The 17,289-nt window shown below is 38.5% G+C and overlaps 1 protein-coding gene and 1 pseudogene across 7 annotated transcripts in view; both read left to right on the top strand.

Moving 5' to 3' along the window:
• Positions 1-17,289, top strand: part of RAB6A (RAB6A, member RAS oncogene family) — an 83,195-nt gene that overhangs the window by 16,508 nt on the left and 49,398 nt on the right. The window lies entirely within an intron of this gene.
• Positions 7,907-8,871, top strand: LOC138420022 (quinone oxidoreductase pseudogene; annotated as a pseudogene).

Genomic DNA, 17,289 nt, shown 5'->3' with positions numbered 1-17,289 from the left:
GGTGCAGAATTCAATATATGGTCACTGGATCAGTTTTGTTAATCAAGTGGTTCAAATATTCTGTGTCTTTTTTCAGTTTTTGTCTGTTCTATTATTGAGAGAGGTATGTTAAAATTTCTCATGATTGTGTCTCTGTATATTTATCCTTATAGTTTTTCCATTTTTAACTTGTGTTTTTGAGCCTTTGATATTAGGTGTGCACAAATTTGGAATTGTTGTTATGGTCTTGGTGACTTGAACCTTTTGTCATCATCAGGTATTCCACTATTTCTAGTAATGCTTTTTGCCCTTAAGTTTACTTTGATGTTATCCACTTGCCAATGCAGGAGATGTGGGTTCGATCCCCGTGTTGGGAATATCCCCTGAAGGAGGAAATTGCAACTCACTCCAGTATTCTTGCTGGGACATCCCATGGACATAGGAGCCTAGTGGGCTACAGTCCATGGTGTTGCAAAAGTCGGACATGACTGAGTGAATGAGCATGGACTAATTAATGTACTTACTCTGATATTGGTATAGGTTTTGTTGGAGAATAATTACTTTACAATATTGTGATGCTTTCTGCCATACATCAACATGAATCAGCCACGGGTGTACCCATATCCTCTCTCTCTTAAGGGCTTCCCAGCTGGCACTAGTGGTGAAGAACCTGCCTGCCAGTACAGATGCAAAAGATTTGGATTCAATCCCTGCATTGGGAAGATTTCTGGAGAAGAGCATGACAACCCACTGCACTATTCCTGACTAGAGAATTCCATGGAAGGGGAGCCTGGTGATCTATGTCCATAGAGTTGCAAAGAGTTGAACACAATTGAAGTGACTTAGCACACACACTCCCTTTTAAATCTCTCTCCCACCTCCCTCCCCAATCCACCCCTCTAGGTTGTCGCAGAACACTGGCTTTGGGTTCCCTGCATCATACAGCAAATTCCCACTGGCTATTTTACATATGGTAATGTATGTGTCACAAGCTGTCATCAAAGATTGCCTGGAGAAATATTAGCAACTTCAGATATGCAGATGATACCACCCTTATGGCAGAAAGTGAAGAGGAACTAAAGAGCCTCTTGATGGTGAAAGAGGAGAGTGAAAAAGCTGGCTTAAAACTCAGCATTCAAAAACTAAGATCATGGCATCTGGTCCTATCATTTCATGGCAAATAGAAGGAGAAAAAGTGGAAACTGAGGCAGATTTTATTTTCTTGGGCTCCAAAATCACTACGGACAGTGTCTGCAGCCATGAAATGAAAAGGCGCTTGCTCCTTGGAAGGAAAGCTATGACAAAGCTAGACAGCCTATTCAAAAGTAGAGACACCACTTTGCTGACAGAGGTCCGTGTAGTCAAAGCTATGGTTTTTCCAGTGGTCATTTGTGGATGTGAGAGTTGGACCATAAAGAAAGCTGAGTGTGGGTCGGACATGACTGAGCGACTGAACTGAACTGAACCATGGTGCTGGAGAAGACTCTTGAGTCCCTTGGACAGCAAGGAGCTCAAACCAGTCAATCCTAAAGGAAATCAACCCTGATTCATGGAAGGACTGATGCTGAAACTGAAGCTCCAATACTTTGGCCACCTGATGCGAAGAGTCAGCTCATTGGCAAAGACCCTGATGCTGGGAAAAATTGAGAGTAGGAGGAGAAGGGGGCAGCAGAGGATGAGATGGTTGGATAGCGTCACTGACTCAATGGACAGGAGTTTGAGCCAACTCCAGGAGATAGTGAAGGACAGGGAAGCCTGACACGCTACAGTCCGTGGGATCACAAAGAGTCGGATTGGGACATGACCTAGCAACTGAACAACAACAATGTATGTGTTTCAGTACTACTCAAGTCATCCCGCCCTCTCCCTCCCCCATTCTTACCAAAAGTCTGTTCTTCATATTCCTTTGTGTGCTAAGTCGCTTCAGTCATGTCCTACTCTTTGCTACCCTATGGACTATAGCCTACAAGGCACCTCTGTCCATGGGATGCTCCAGGCGGGAACACAGGAATGGTTGGTTGCCGTTTCCTACTCCAGGGGATCTTCACCAACCAGAATCAAACCTGCCTCATATTTCCTGCATTGGCAGGCGGATTCTTTACCAGCAGCATCACCTGGGAAGCTGCCCTGCAAATAGGATCATCAGTTCCACCTTTCTAGATTCCATGTATATATGTTAATATATGATGCTTGTTTCTGTCTGACTTACTTATTCTGTGTAATAGGCTTTAGGTTCATCCACTTTATTAAAACTGACTCAAATGCATTCCTTTTTATAGTTGACTAATAGTCCTTTGTATATGTACCACAACTTCTTTATCCATTCATCTGCCAGTGGACATTTAGGTTGTTTCTGTGTCCTAGCTATTGTAAATAGTGCTGCAGTGAACATTAGGGTACATGTGTCTTTTCAGTTATGGTTTTCTGAGGGTATATACCCAGCAGTGCAATTGCTGGGTCATATGGTAGTTTTTTTTTTCCTAGTTTTTTAAAGAATCTCCATACTGTTCTCTATAATGGCTGTATCAGTTTGCATTCCCACCAACAGTGCAGGAGGGTTCCCTTTTCTCCATACCCTGTCTAGCATTTACAGTTTGTAGACTTTTTGATGATGGCCATTCTGACTGGTGTGAGATGATGCCTCATTGTAGCTTTGATTTGCATTTTCCTAATATTGAGCATCTTTTCATGTGTCTATTAGCCATCCATACGTGGATGCAGAGTCTTAACTGTGGGACTATCAGGAATGTCCCTCTATCTTTTTACATTCATCGTTTTTGAATTCTTGTGTTTCAGATGTGTCTTAGTAGTCATCTAGTTAGGTTTTGTGTTTGTCCAGTCTGGTAATTGTTTTTAAAATTGGAACATTAGTACATTTACATTTTTAAAAAATATTTATTTATTTATTTTTGGCTGTGCTAGGTCTTCATTGCTGCACGGGCTTTTCTGTAGTTGATGCAAGTGGGGATTAATCTCTAGTTGCAGGGTGGGGGTTTCTCATTGCAGTGGTTTCTCTTGTTGCAGAGCACAGGCTACAAGGAGCTTGGACTTCAGTATTTGTGGCACATGGGATCAGTAGTTGAGGTTCCTGACCTCTAGAGCACAGACCCAATAGTGGTGGTGCATGGGCTTAGTTGCTCTGCAGCATGTAAGATCTTCCCTGGATCAGGGATCGAACCTGTGTCTCCTGCACTGGCAGGCAGATTTTTTATCATTGAGCCACTAGGGAAATCTAGTACATTTACATTTAATATAATTATATATTTGGATTAAAAGTAAATCTACCATAGTTTTAATGTGCTTTTTTTGGTCCTAAGTATTTCTTTTTTCTCTTCTTGTGTTATTTGGATTTGTAGTCTTTAAAAAAATTATTCGATATTCTTTATTAATTGGGATGTTATACCTTTTTTTTTTCCTTGTTATTAAGTGATTACCCTAGAAGTTGTGGCACACAGCCATGACTTACAAGTCTACAGGTAAGTGATTCCTTTACCCTTCTGGACAATTCAAGGACCTTGGCACTCTAACTCTACTTACCATTCTTCCTTCTGACTTGACTTAAAATGTGTACTTTAAGTGGGTGTGTGTATAAAACTCCATGTTTCCATTTCAGGCAACGACTAGATTTTTATTTTACAAGGAAACGTTTTTATTGAAGTGCAACATATAGAAAAGCATATAAATCAGAAGTGTCAGCTTGAATGAGAAAATTTGTTAGTCATATTGACTTGAATATTCCCATCCTTATGAAAGCTATTTCTTACATTGATTAGTAAATTTGGCCTTCTGGTTCTAAAACCTGTTTATTGAGTTTTATGATGTGTGTCCCTGTGAGCTATATCTATTTTAACTTGCCAAAAATGCAGACTCTCGACAACCTTAGTGAATGCTGCCTACTTGGTGGTTTCTTTCATTATTTCATTTAGTGCAGGCAGGTACCAAAACTGTGAGTATAGCTGTGATTAAGATAGATAAGGTCCGTATTCTGCAGCTTATCATTTATAAATTGGGAAAGATAAAATGCTAAACTGCATAAATAAGGTAATTTGAGATGTTTCTTATATTGCCATTTTTTCTAGTTTTCTCTCATAAAAAGTGGATCTTGCTTTTCCTTACCTTGTGTGTGGGTGTGTAGTCACTCAGTTGTGTCCCAACTGTTTGTGACCCAATGGACTGCAGCCTCCAGGCTCCTCTGTCTATGGGGATTCTCCAGGCAAGAATACTGGAGTGGGTTGCCATGCCCTCCTCCCAGGGGATCTTTGCAACTCAGGGGTCGAACCCAGGTCTCCCGCATTGCAGGCAGATTCTTTACAGTCTGAGCTGCCAGAGAAGCCCTTCCTTACCTTCAGTGTAGTTGCTCAGTTGTGTCCGACTGTTTGCAACGCCATGGCTCCTCCATCCATGGGATTTTCCAGGCAAAAATACCGGAGTGGGTTGCCATTTCCTTCTGCAGGGGATCTTCCCGACCCAGGGATTGAACTCAGGTTTCCCGCATTGTAGGCAGACGCTTTACTGTCTGAACTACCTTAAATTTCTACAATTAGACTTTAAAAGTTCTTGAGTAAAGCTAATGTAAAACTTACACTAGAATTTTGAACTTTCCACTCAACTGTTCTTTGAGGATGCAGATTTTTTTCCAGCTCATCTTTTTAAAATAATTTTTTTTATTGAAGTATAATTGATTTGTGTTAGTTACTTGTACACAGCAAAGTGAATCAGTTTTAGATATATTTGTATATGTAAGTGTGTATATATTCTTTTTCACATTCTTTTCTGCTATAGTTTATTATAGTATATTGAATATAGTTCCCTGTGCTATAAATAGAACCTCTTTATTTTCTATATAGTAGTTTGTATCTGCTAATCTCAGACTCCTAATTTATCCCTCCCCCACCTTTTCCCTTTGATAACCATGTTTGTTTTCTAAGTCTGTAAGTCTCTGTTTTGTAAATAGGTTCATTTGTATCATATTTTAGATTCTATGTATAGGTGATATCATCTGGTATTTGTCTTCCTCTTTGTGACTTATTTCACTTAGAATGATAATCTCTAGGTCCTTCCATGTTGCTACAAATGGCATTTTTCATTCTTTTTGATGACTGAGTAGTGTTTCATTGTATATATACACCACATCTTTATCTGTTCCTCTGTTGATGGACATTTACCTTGCTTCCATGTCTTGACTGTTGTAAATAATCTGGTATGAACATTGGGATGCATGTATCTTTTAAAATTAATTCAGCTTATTTTATCCTTAAGATACATTCATAGATGGATGTTGACTCTGTTGTGAGAATAAGTTAAAAGCCTTGCAGCCATCTAAAATACTTCTCGAAATACAGTCTTAGGCTGAAAGTAATTTTTTTTTTTCAATGCACCACACAACTTGCACAGTCTCAGTTCCGTGACCAGGGATTGAACCTGGACCACAGCAGTGAAAGCCCCAAATCCTAGCCACCTGGCCACCAGGGAATTCAGCTGAGAGTAATGTTAAAAGGTAATTTAGTTTTTCTCTCCTCCACGCAGAACTGTATCTGATATTGAATTCATAAGTTCATAATGTAACCAGAAAGAAAAGTTCCACAAAATTAGGTTACATGAGCAAAATCTCAGAGGCTCAAAGGAACATGTTATGCAAGAAGAATAACTAATAGCCTTCCATCACTGTCAGATGTTTTTTATGTTTGGCAGGGGTAGGAGATGACAGTAGAAAGGCTAGTCTCCAGTTTGAGTGCCTGGTAAGGATCTTTAGCTTATGGATACTGGGGAGCATTAGAATGTTTATAAATTGATGAATGACACCTCTGGCATTGGGCTTCCTAGGTGGCGCAGTGGTAAAGAATCCACTTGCCAGTGCAGGAGACGTGGGTTTGATCCCTGGGTCAGAAGATCCCCTGGAGGGGGAAAAGCAAACTTACTCCAGTATTCTTGCTTGGAAAATTCCATGGACAGAGGAGCCTGGTGGGCCCCAGTCCATGGGGTTGCAGAGAGTCGGACATGATTGAATGACTGAGCACAACGTAACAGCAAACTGGCAGCGCATAGAACGGACACTTACTTTGCACAGTGCTTTCTTGTTGACTCTCTTGTACGTGTGCATATTTGTGTCTCAGTGCATCGTAAACTTCCTATGTGTTCAAGGCCTTACTCTGACTTGGTTTTCAGTCTCACTCTCCAGCCTCGTTTCCTAGCAGTTGGTGGTTTTGGAATGAAGTGAGAAATAGTAGCCGTCCAAGAATTAATATATTTGTTTAAGTTTTATTCATCAGTGAGTCTTTACCTGTTTGTGAATATCTTTTCTGTCTTCTTGTGTAATTAACTATTTTTTGTTTTTACTTTGGATATCTCCATTTCATCAGCCTGGAAATTCATATCATAGATATAATGCCTTTAACATAAATATTATTGTAAAGAAGTAAAACATCTTTATTAAAAACAACTTTTGAGCCATATTGTGAAATTACTTATTTTAGCAATTAATTTATATGACTGAATTCATTCTCCCTGGTTTTTAAATGTGATTGTACAAGTGTAGTTGCAGTTTTCTTCTTTTAAAAACTTTAGGAGAAACAATATCTTTATTCATATTTGGTCCTTAGAGAAAGGTTACTAGCTTTATTGGACTTAGAGAAAGGTTACTAGCTTTATTGGACTTCAGTGTTGTTGATTAGATTTGCTACATGGGTGTAGTGTTAGCTTGGTTTAATTGATTTTCTGTTTTGCTCTAAAATTGCATCACCTAGGTGAGACATCCTGGGTTTAATGTTGCAGTGAGTTTTGCTTGCAGCTGAGCTTTTTTTGTGTGATCCCTAGGTACCTTTTTCAGGTGTCTTTGTTACCATGATGGACTACAGATAGTGTTGTGGTTTGTTGTATTTTTATGCTTAACTCTGTTACTAAAATCATAGCATCTGATTTAAACTAGTATTATCATAGCACATTAATCTTTTATAGTGGTTTATTTTTTGTGGGGAAAAGTTAGAAAATCTAAATATCTTGTCCCTTTCAGTGTTACCCGGCCAATATAACTGACAAGGTTTGAAGCAGTTGATAAATGTTCATTTATATAGGTTGTAGAATAACTGAGACTTCTCTTTTTATGCAAACATTAGTCTTATATTCTTTGAATCCTAAGTATTCTCAAAGAACATATTATGTAAGGAATTTCTTTATAGAAATTACAGAAGTTCTCTGTTAAATTATTATCCCTTGGTTTTCTGGAGGCCCAATAATTAGTTCTCTAATCTTTAGTAATCAATGCCTTTTTTTAGTTATCTTTGGTGTTCCAATATTAAAATTATTATACATAGCAAAATTTACCATTTTAACTTATTTCTATTTATACAGTTCAGTTGTTGTTCAGTCGCTAAGTTTTGTCTGACTGTTTGTGACCCCATGGACTGTAGTGCACCAAGCTGTCCTTTACTGTTACTATCCCCCAGAGGTTGCTCAGATTCACGTCCATTGAGTTGGTGCTACTATATAACGATCTCATCCTTTGCCACCCCCTTCTCTTTTTGCCTTCAGTCTTGCCTAGAATCAGGATCTTTTCCAGCATGTCAGCTCTTCGAATCAGGTGGCCGAAGTATTGGAACTTTAACTTCTACAACAGTCTTTCCAAGGAGTATTCAGGGCTGATTTTCTTTAGGATTGACTGGTTGGATCTCCTTGCAGTTCAAGGGAGTCTCAAGAATCTTCTCCAACACCGCAGTTCAAAAGCATCAATTCTTCAGTGCTCAGCCTTCTTTGTGGTCCAGTTCTCGCATCCAATATATTCACCTTGTTGTACAGTAATCACCATCATAGATTTTTAATCACAGCTTTATTAAGATAAAATTGTATACCACACAGCCCTGCTTTCCTGTGGAATCTGAAGGAACTCTCTCAGATTTTCCCCCTCTAGAACTGATACCTAGGTTAGGTCATCATGGTGACTGGAGAGACGTTGATGAGAGCTGTTAGTTTTTAAATTTGGTGGATCAAAAAGTGCTGTAACTTCAGTCAGATTCAGCAAGATCATTCTGCAAGACCATCAGGTTCTAATCAAAGTCCAAGCATGTGATTTAAACCTAATAAACACATTTACTTTGGTGCTTAAAGTAGAAAACCACTTCTATCTTATACTCCTGGTTTAGTTTTAGTTGGGATAATAGACGCTGTTGGAGGACATGTATTTGCTTTCAAGAAAGCTGACAGTTTTTACTACCAGCACATTTCGGGGGGCTACACAAAGTATGGTCTGGCAGGCAGTCAAACTTGTTTACACACTGCCAGAAAAACTGGACTTTAAACAAGGAGCTCCTGTGTTTTACTGCTTACTGAGCTCTGCTCCACAGTACGCCTGTGAAAGCTGGAGGAAGTATTCAGGTTATGGGGCTGGTGGAGGAGTTGGGTAGGCAGTGTGCCACATTGCTAGAGCTTATGGCTTAAAGGTTTTGTGCACAGCTGGTTCTGAAGAAGGACAAAACATTGTTTAGCAGAATGGACCCCATGAAGTATTTAATCACAAAGAAGCTAATTAAGTTGATAAAATTAAGAAGTCTGTTGGTGAAAAGAAGTTGATGTGATTATTGAAATGTTAGCTAATGTAAATCTTAGCAATGATTTGAATCTTTTGTCACATGGAGGACAAGTAATAGTTGTTGGCAGCAGAGGTCCTTTGAAATAAATCCATGGGACATCATGGCAAAGGAATCTAGAATAGGAGTTGCTCTGTATTCATCTACCAAGGAGGAATTTGAGCAGTTTGCAGCAGTCCTTCAAGCCAAAATGGAAATTGATTGGTTAAGATCAGTAATGGGTCCTCAGTATCCATTGGAGAAGGTGGCCTAGGCTCATGAAGATGATATTCATAGCAGTGGGACTAGTGGAAAAATAATTTTTTTAAAATGATTGATCCTTTCATAGATTTCCTATGTAATTAGAGGTTTCTTACTTCAGTTTTGTGTACACTACATTTTCTTTAATTACCATTCATTTGACTCAGTGAGTTTTCTAATGTTAAAAAGATTTATCTTTAGAGATCATAGGCATTGGAGTGCAGTTTCTTTAATACTGGCAGTATTCTTTATGCTTTCTGTCTCTCATCAAAGTACCATCATAGTAGGAAATTCTTGATACTTGATCATTAATTCCATGATTTTGGCTAAAACATCAAAATAGGACTGCTTGATTTCCAAGCCTACTTCTTCGTATAAAGGTTCTTTAGCCTCTGCATGCATGCATGTTCAGTCACTCAGTTGTGTCTGACTCTTTGTGACCCCATGAACTGCAGCCCACCAGGTTCCTCTGTCCATGGAATTTTTCAGGCAGGAATACTGGAGTGAGTTGCTGTTCTCTCCTCCAGGGAATCTTCCCAACCCAGGGGATAGAATCCCTGTCTCCTGCATTGGCAGACAGATTCTTTGTCACTGAGCCACCTGGGAAACCCTTAGTCTCTGATTAATTCTGAAGATTTTTTGGGCTAAACAAGACCCCCTTTCAAAACTAATCTCATCTAGATCTGTAAGTCTCTCAGAAGGGCAAGATGAACAGTATCCAGATAAATTTGTTAATTTTCCAATATTTCCCAATACATTGTGACATTAACTAGTTTAATGGTTGATTACCAATGATCCATATATTCTATGAGGACAGCAGCCTTATCTTTGGTATAATATGGTACTAGGTATGTAGTTTCCAAACAGATAATTATTCATTGATTCAGTTTCAAGATAGAGTTAAAATTATCTTTTTATGTGATTGGGATTAAATATTTTTACTTCATTAATGAATTCGGCACATTAAGAATGATCTGCTTTTGTTTTCATAACATGGTAGCTGTAATAAATTCTAGAGGAAGTTTAAAAAAATTTTTTAAATCATATACCATACAGTTCACTCATTTAAAGTATACAATTCCATAGTTTTTAGTATGTTCGAGAGTTTTGCAACCATCACCAATATCACTAATGAACATAGATACAAAATTTCAACAAAATACTAGCAAACCAAATCCAGCAATACATTGAAAGGATCGTACATCATGATCAAGTGGAATTTCTCTCAGGGATGCAAGGACTTTTCAGTATCAGCAAATCAGTCAGTGTAATATACCACATCAACACATTGAAGAAAAAACCATGTGGTCATCTCAGTAGTTACAGAAAAAGCTTTTGACAAAATTCAACACCCATTTATGATAACAACTCTACAGAGTAGGGTATAGAGGGAACATATCTCATATAATAAAGGCCATATGTGACAAACCTACAGCTAATATCATAGTCAACAGTGAAAAGCTGAGAACATTTCCTCTAAGATCAGAAACAAGACAAGGATGTCCACTCTTATCTTTTCTATTCAACATAGGTTTGGAAGTCCTAGCTTCGGCAATCAGAGAAGAAAAAGAAAGGGAATCCAATTTGGAAAAGAAGTAAAACTATCACTGTTTGCAGATGAAATACTATACACAGAAGATCCTAAAGATGCTACCAGAAAACTGTGAGAGCTCATCAGTGAATTTGGTGAAGTTGTAGGATACAAAATAAATACACAGAAATCTGTTGCATTTTTTTAAACTAATTTATTTCCAGCTGTGCTGGGTCTTTGTTGCTGCATGTGGGACAGATTTCTCAAGTTTCAATGGAGCAGGGGATACTCTCTAGTTGTGCTTGGGCTTCTCGTTGCGATGGCTTCTCACTGCAGAGCACTGGCTCTAGGACACATGGGCTTCAGTAGTTGTGGCGCATGGGCTTAGTTGCTCTGCGGCATGTGGAATCTTCCCAGACCTGTGATCGCACCCATGTCTCCTACATTGGCAGGTGGATTCTTTACCACTGAGCTACTGGGGAAGTCCTCTGTTGGATTTCTATACACTAACAATAAAAAATCAGAAGGAGAAATTGAAGAAACAATCTGGACTGCTACATGTTAAAAAAAAAAAAAGAAAAGACATTCTTTAATACCATAAGCAAAAATAAACTCAAAGTGGAGTAAAGGCCTAAGTCTAAAAGCAGATACTATAAAACCCTTGGAGGAAAATATATGCAGAACACTCCTTGACTTAAACTGCAGAAATATCTTTTTCAGTTTGTCTCCTATAGTAATGGAAATAAAAATAAAAAGGATCTAATTAAACTCAAAAACTTTTGCACAGAAAAGGAGAACATAAACAAAACGAAAAGACAACCCACAGAATGGAAGAAAATATTTGCAAATGATGTGACCAGCAAGGAATTAGTATCCATAATGATACAAATGAACTTAATCAAAACAGAAAGAGACTCACAGACTTGAGAAGAAACTTAAGGTTACAGGGTCGGGGGGCGCGGTGAAGTGGGGAGGAGGGAAGGGTGGGTAAGTGGATAAATTGGGAGTTTAGGATGGACATGTACATACTACTATATTAAAAGAGATAACCAACCTCAGATATGCAGATGTTATCACCCTAATGGCAGAAAGTGAAGAGGAACTAAAGAACCTCTAAAGGAACTAAAGAACTAAAGAACCTCTTGAAGAAGGTAAAAGAGGAGAGTAAAAAAGCTGACTTAAAACTCAACATTCAGAAAACTAAGATCATGGCATCTGGTCCTGTCACGTCATGGCAAATAGATGGGAAAGATGGAGACAGTGGCAGATTTTATTTTCTTGGGCTCCAAAATCACTGAGGATGTTGACTATGGCCATCAAATTAAAATACACTTGTTCCTTGGAAGGAAAGCTATGACAAAGCTAGACAGTGTTTTACAAAACAGAGACACCACTTTGCCAACAAAGGTCCATACATTCAAAACTACGGCTTTTGCAGTAGTTATGTACTGATGTGAGAGTTGGACGATAAAGAAGACTAACACCGAAGAATTGATGCTTTCGAACTGTGGTGCTGGAGAAGACTCTTGAGAGTCCCTTGGACTGCAAGGAGATCAAACCAGTCAATCCTAAAGGAAATCAACCCTGAATATTCATTAGAGGGACTGATGCTGAAGCTCCAATATTTTGGCCATCTGATGCAAAGAGCCGACACATTGGAAAGCACCCTGATGCTGGGAATGGTTGTAGGCAGGAGGAGAAGATGAGATGGTTGGATGGCATCACCGACTCAATGGACATGAGTTTGAGCAAACTCTGGGAGATAGTTAAGAACTGAGAGGCCTGGCGTGCTGAAGTTCTTGGGGTCAGAAAAATTGGACACAACTTAGTGACTAGACAACCACCACCAACAGCAAAGATATGCTATGTATAGCACAAGGAACTCTGCTCAATAGTCTGTAATAACCTAAATGGGAAAAGAATTTGAAAAAGAATAGGTACATGTATAACTGAATCACACTGGTGTACACCTGAAACTAACTTAACAGTGTCAATCAACTATACTCCAGTATAAAATTAAAAGGAAAGCATGATAATAAATTCTACAATAAATTCTACTGGAAATTTTAAGAAAGCAAAATTCACGCATTTGAAGTGTTTGTAGTTTTTAGTATATTCACAAAGTTGTGCAACCATCACCATAAGCACTTTTTAAAATTTATATTGGCTATGCTGGGTTTTCATTGTGGCCCACAGGCTCTTCCTTGCTGCATGTGGGGTTTCTGTTTGGACGAGTGGGGCTACTTTGTAGTTGCGATGCTAGAGCATTTCAATGCAGTAGCTTCTCTAGTTGCAGTTGCATGGGCTCTAGGGCTTCAGTAGTTGCACCATGGCCTCAGTTGTGGCACATGGGCTTACTTACCCCATGGCATTTGGAATCTTGGTTCTCCAATCAGGGATCAAACCCATATCCCCTGCATTGGCACGAAGATTCTTAACCATTGGACCACCAGGGAAGTCCCACCATAAACAATTTTAGAACATTTTCATCACCTCCAGAAGAATCTTTGCGTCTGTTAGCTATCATCACCCAATTCCCCTACCCTTTTCAATCCTTAAGCAACCACTTATCTACTTCCTGTCTCTATATATTTGCCTATTCTTGACAGTTCATATAAATGGAGTCATATGTGGTCTTTTGTGACTGGCTTCTTTCACTTAGCATAGTGTGTTGTAGATTGATCTTTTTTGTGGCATGTATGAGCACTTCTTTCCTTTTTATGATTGAATAATACTCTATTATGTGGATATACCACGCTTCGTTTATTCATTCATGAGGTTATAAACATTTGACTTTTATGAATCATGCATAACATATAATATTTTCATTATCATTTAGTTGAGATTATTTTAAAATTTACGTTGTGATTTCTTCACGAGCCCGTGGGTTATTAGTGTATTAGTTTATTTCCAAACATTTTGTGTCTTTCTAGATATCTTTTGTTTATAAATCTCTTTTTCAGCTTCACTGAGGGCAGAAAATATATTGTGTATCAAATCACTGAAATTTGTTCAGGGTTGCCTGATAGACCAGTATTTGTTTTCAGTGAGAGGATAACTAGATTCTAGATTCATCTAGAATTATTCTCATCCTTCTGTTGAAATCTTAAATCATTATGAAGAAAACTTTCTTCTAAAATGCTTCCTAATAATTGTTTATACTCACTGAGCATGCTTTTTGTATGTATTAATAACCACCCTGTGATATAGGAGTTATTATTATACTTATTTTATAAATGAAACTGGGGCACAGAAAGATTAAGTAAACTGTGTAGGTTATGTAGCTGGTAAAAAAGTGGGCTAGAGAATAGGCAAATCCATAGAGATAGAAAGTAGATTAATGGTTGCTAGGACTAGGGGGTTTTGTGGAGTGACTGCTAATGGGTATGGAATTTCTCTTTTGAAGTGATGAAAATGTTCTGGAATTAGTGGTGATGGTTGTACAACTTTGTGAATATATTAAAAACTATTGAAGTTTGTACTTTAGAAGGGTGAATTTTATGATATGTGAATTGTATTTCAATTTCTTTTAAAAAGACAGAACAGGAATTCCAACTCAGGAATTATTTCCCCTAAACTGCTTATTCACTCACTCAGACTTTTGAGGTTGCGATAGGTTCAATATTAGAAATAAAATCTCATCAGCCTGTAATTTGAGAGTTATATCCTATATATAGCTTATTGCAAATGCTCTTTTCTGATTTGTTTTTGAAGAATTTGGGTAATTCTATATAGAAATGGAGTTGCATATTTAATTCTTTTTAGATGTATTTCAGGTAAGATTGGAAAATCAAATGAAGCTCCACAAGTAAGCTGTCTAATGTAGGGTAGTTCATAATGCTTGTTAAGGTCATGAGATGCCATCTTATCTCTCCTAGCTAACTAATCTGTTTTTCACCTTGGCTTTAAAGGTTTTCTCTCAGAGGTTTTTCCTGGTCTTCCAGCCTCATTGTGTAAGACTACTCCCACCCACAACATTCTGTACATATTTCTACTTTTAAATCACATTGCATTAGTTTTTTTCTATCTTCCCTACTTAATTTGAACAGGAACACCATTTGAATTAGATTTCATACCTAAATTGTTCTTCAGTGATTGTTACAGTAAAATAAAATAGGAATCCCAATAAGAACTTATCAATGCCTAGTCTGTAGTGAACTACAGGAGAGTAGAAATAATGCTTTGCTGATGGTCTGATTTCAGACATGTTGTTACAAATGTCGGAATTGGGCTAGAATTTCTGTTTCTGGAGGTGGCATTGAGGCAGCATTTTAAATGCCATCCTAGTCTTTTTAGAGATTACTTGAAAATACATGTATCAGAACGGGACATTTGAATATTTCATTTGTTGTCATTCAGTCACCCAGTCATTTCTGTTTGCGACCCCATGGACTGCAGCATGCCAGGTCTCTCTGTGTCCCTCACCATCTCCCAAAGTTTGCCCAAGTTCATGTCCATTGCGTCGGTGATGGCATCCAGCCATCTCATCCTCTGACGACCTCTTCTGTCCTCAGTCTTTCCCAGCATCATGGACTTTTCCATTTAGTCAGGTGTTTGCATCAGATGACTAAAATACTGGGAGTTTCAGCTTCAGCATCAATCCTTCCAGTGAGTACCCAGGGTTGATTTCCCTTAAGATTGACAGGTTTGGTCTTGCCATCCAAGGGACTTTAAGAAGTCTTCTCCAGCACCACAGTTCAAAGGCATCAGTTCTTCAGTGCTCGGCCTTCTCTACGGTCCAGCTCTCACAACTATATGTGACCACTGGGAAGACCATAGCCTTGACCATACAGACCTTTATCGGCTTTTCAACACACTATCTAGGTTTGTCATAGCTTTCCTGCCAAGAAACAAACGTCTTCAAATTTAATGGCTGCAGTCACCATCTGCAGTGATTTTAGAGCCCAAGAAGAGGAAATCTGTCACTGCTTCCGCCTTTTTCCCTCTGTTTGCCATGAAGTAATGGGGCTGTGGGTTTTTTTCATATTTAGTTTTAAGCTGGCTCTTACACTCTTCCTCCTTCACCCTCAAGAGGCTGTTTAATTCCTCTTCACTTTCTGCCGTAAGAGTGGTATCATCCACATATCTGAGGTTGTTCATGCTTTACCCACCTATCCTGATTCCAGCTTGTAACTCACCCAGCCTGGCATTTCTCATAATGTCCTCAGCATGTAGATTAAACAAACAGAGCAACAGCAGTCAGCCCTGTTGTACTTCTTTTTTGATCTTGAACCAATCAGTTGTTCCATACAGGGTTCTAACTGTTGCTTCTTGACCCACATACAGGTTTCTCAGGAGACAGGTAAGATGGTCTGGTATTCCCATCTCTTTAAGAGCTTTCCACAGTTTGTTATGATCCGCACAGTCAAAGGCTTTGATGTAAGTCAGTGAAACAGAGGTGGTGTTTTTCTGGAATTCTCTTTCTCTGTGATCCAACAAATGTTGCAATTTGATCTCTGGTTCCTCTTCCTTTTCTAAACCGAGCTTGGACGTCTGAAAGTTCTTGGTTCACATAATGCTGAAGCCTAGCATGCAAGATTTTAAGCATAACCTTACTAGCATAGAAGATAAGTGCAATTGTCCCATGGTTAGAAAAAAAGTTTTTGTTTCTTCCTGGGGGGTCTGTGATTGCATTTCAGTCTTAATTGCATAACAGTACCAATTTTAGTTTTTTAAAACATTGATATTTGCTACTTGAGAAAAAATTATTGTATTTAACTTCCTTGACCTCCAGTATTTTATAGTTGTCTTATTCCCATTTAATTTTACTCTGAGAGGGCTTCTCTCCTTTAGTTGTTTATTCTCCTCTAACTTAGATTTTTACTATTAGAAATTGTTTTGCTTTTATAAGTTTTAATTATTATGGATGTAATCTTTCTTGATTGTGAATAATTAATACATATGTTTGCTTTACCAAAATTAGGGTAAAAAATTATACAGATTTTTCTTTTACAACTTTATTTTACCCATTTCCTCGGTCACTAAGATTTCTATAGCAGAAATTTGAATTAGATACATAGCACTGTGGAACTTAGGAAGATGTTATAATTGATATAACCATGGATAGCCCTGTTGTAATAGCAGGCTTTTCCTAAATTTTACTCTTAAAGATAGTGGTACCTATACTATTTAAGGCACAGTCTTATACCTAAATCTTTGTGTATATGTCTGGTTATTTTCTTACTTGTTTAGATCAAACTGCATGCTGGATTGAACTACCCGTTTTGTTTCTTAATTAAAATATTTTGGCTGTGCTGGATCTTTATTACTGTGCTCAGGCTCTCTTGTTGAGGTGAGCAGAAGCTTCTCTCTAGTTGTGGTGGGTGGGGTTCTCATTTCAGTGGCTTCTCTTGTTACAGAGCATGTGCTTTATAGAGTGTGAGGGCTTCAGTAGTGGCTCAGGGACTTAGTTGCCCTGCAACATGTGGAATCCTTCTGGAACAGGGATCAAACCCGTGTCCCCTTCATTGGCAGTAGGATTCTTAATCACTGGACCACCAGGGAAGTCTGAGCTCCATATTTGATAAATACAGCAAAGTGGCTCTATAGGAAAGGTTGTCCTTATATTCCCAACTATGCAACATTTTGTTAGCTTTGCTAATACTGGAATTTGAAATAAAATACCCCAGATGCTTCTCCCATTTTAAATGAATGTACTTAAGTGACCTAACACTGTTGTTCAGTCACTCAGTCGTGTCCAACTCTTTGTGACCCAATGGACTGCAACACACCAGGCTCCTCTGTTCTCCACTATTGCCTGGAATTTGTTCAGATTCATGTCCATTGAGTTAGTGATGCTATCTAACCATCTCATCCTCTGCTGCCCCCTTCTCCTTTTGCCTTCAGTCTTTCCCAGCATCAAGGTCTTTTCCAATGAGTTGGCTGTTTGTATCACGTGTCCAGAGTATGGGAGCTTCAGCGTCAGTCTTTCCAATGAATATTCAGGATTGATTTCCTTTA

Source organism: Ovis canadensis, chromosome 15 (genome assembly GCF_042477335.2).
Source record: "Ovis canadensis isolate MfBH-ARS-UI-01 breed Bighorn chromosome 15, ARS-UI_OviCan_v2, whole genome shotgun sequence".
Taxonomy (NCBI): Eukaryota; Metazoa; Chordata; class Mammalia; order Artiodactyla; family Bovidae; genus Ovis; species Ovis canadensis.
The sequence above is the reverse complement of the archived record's forward strand: the minus strand, read 5'-3'. Positions and strand labels throughout refer to the sequence as shown.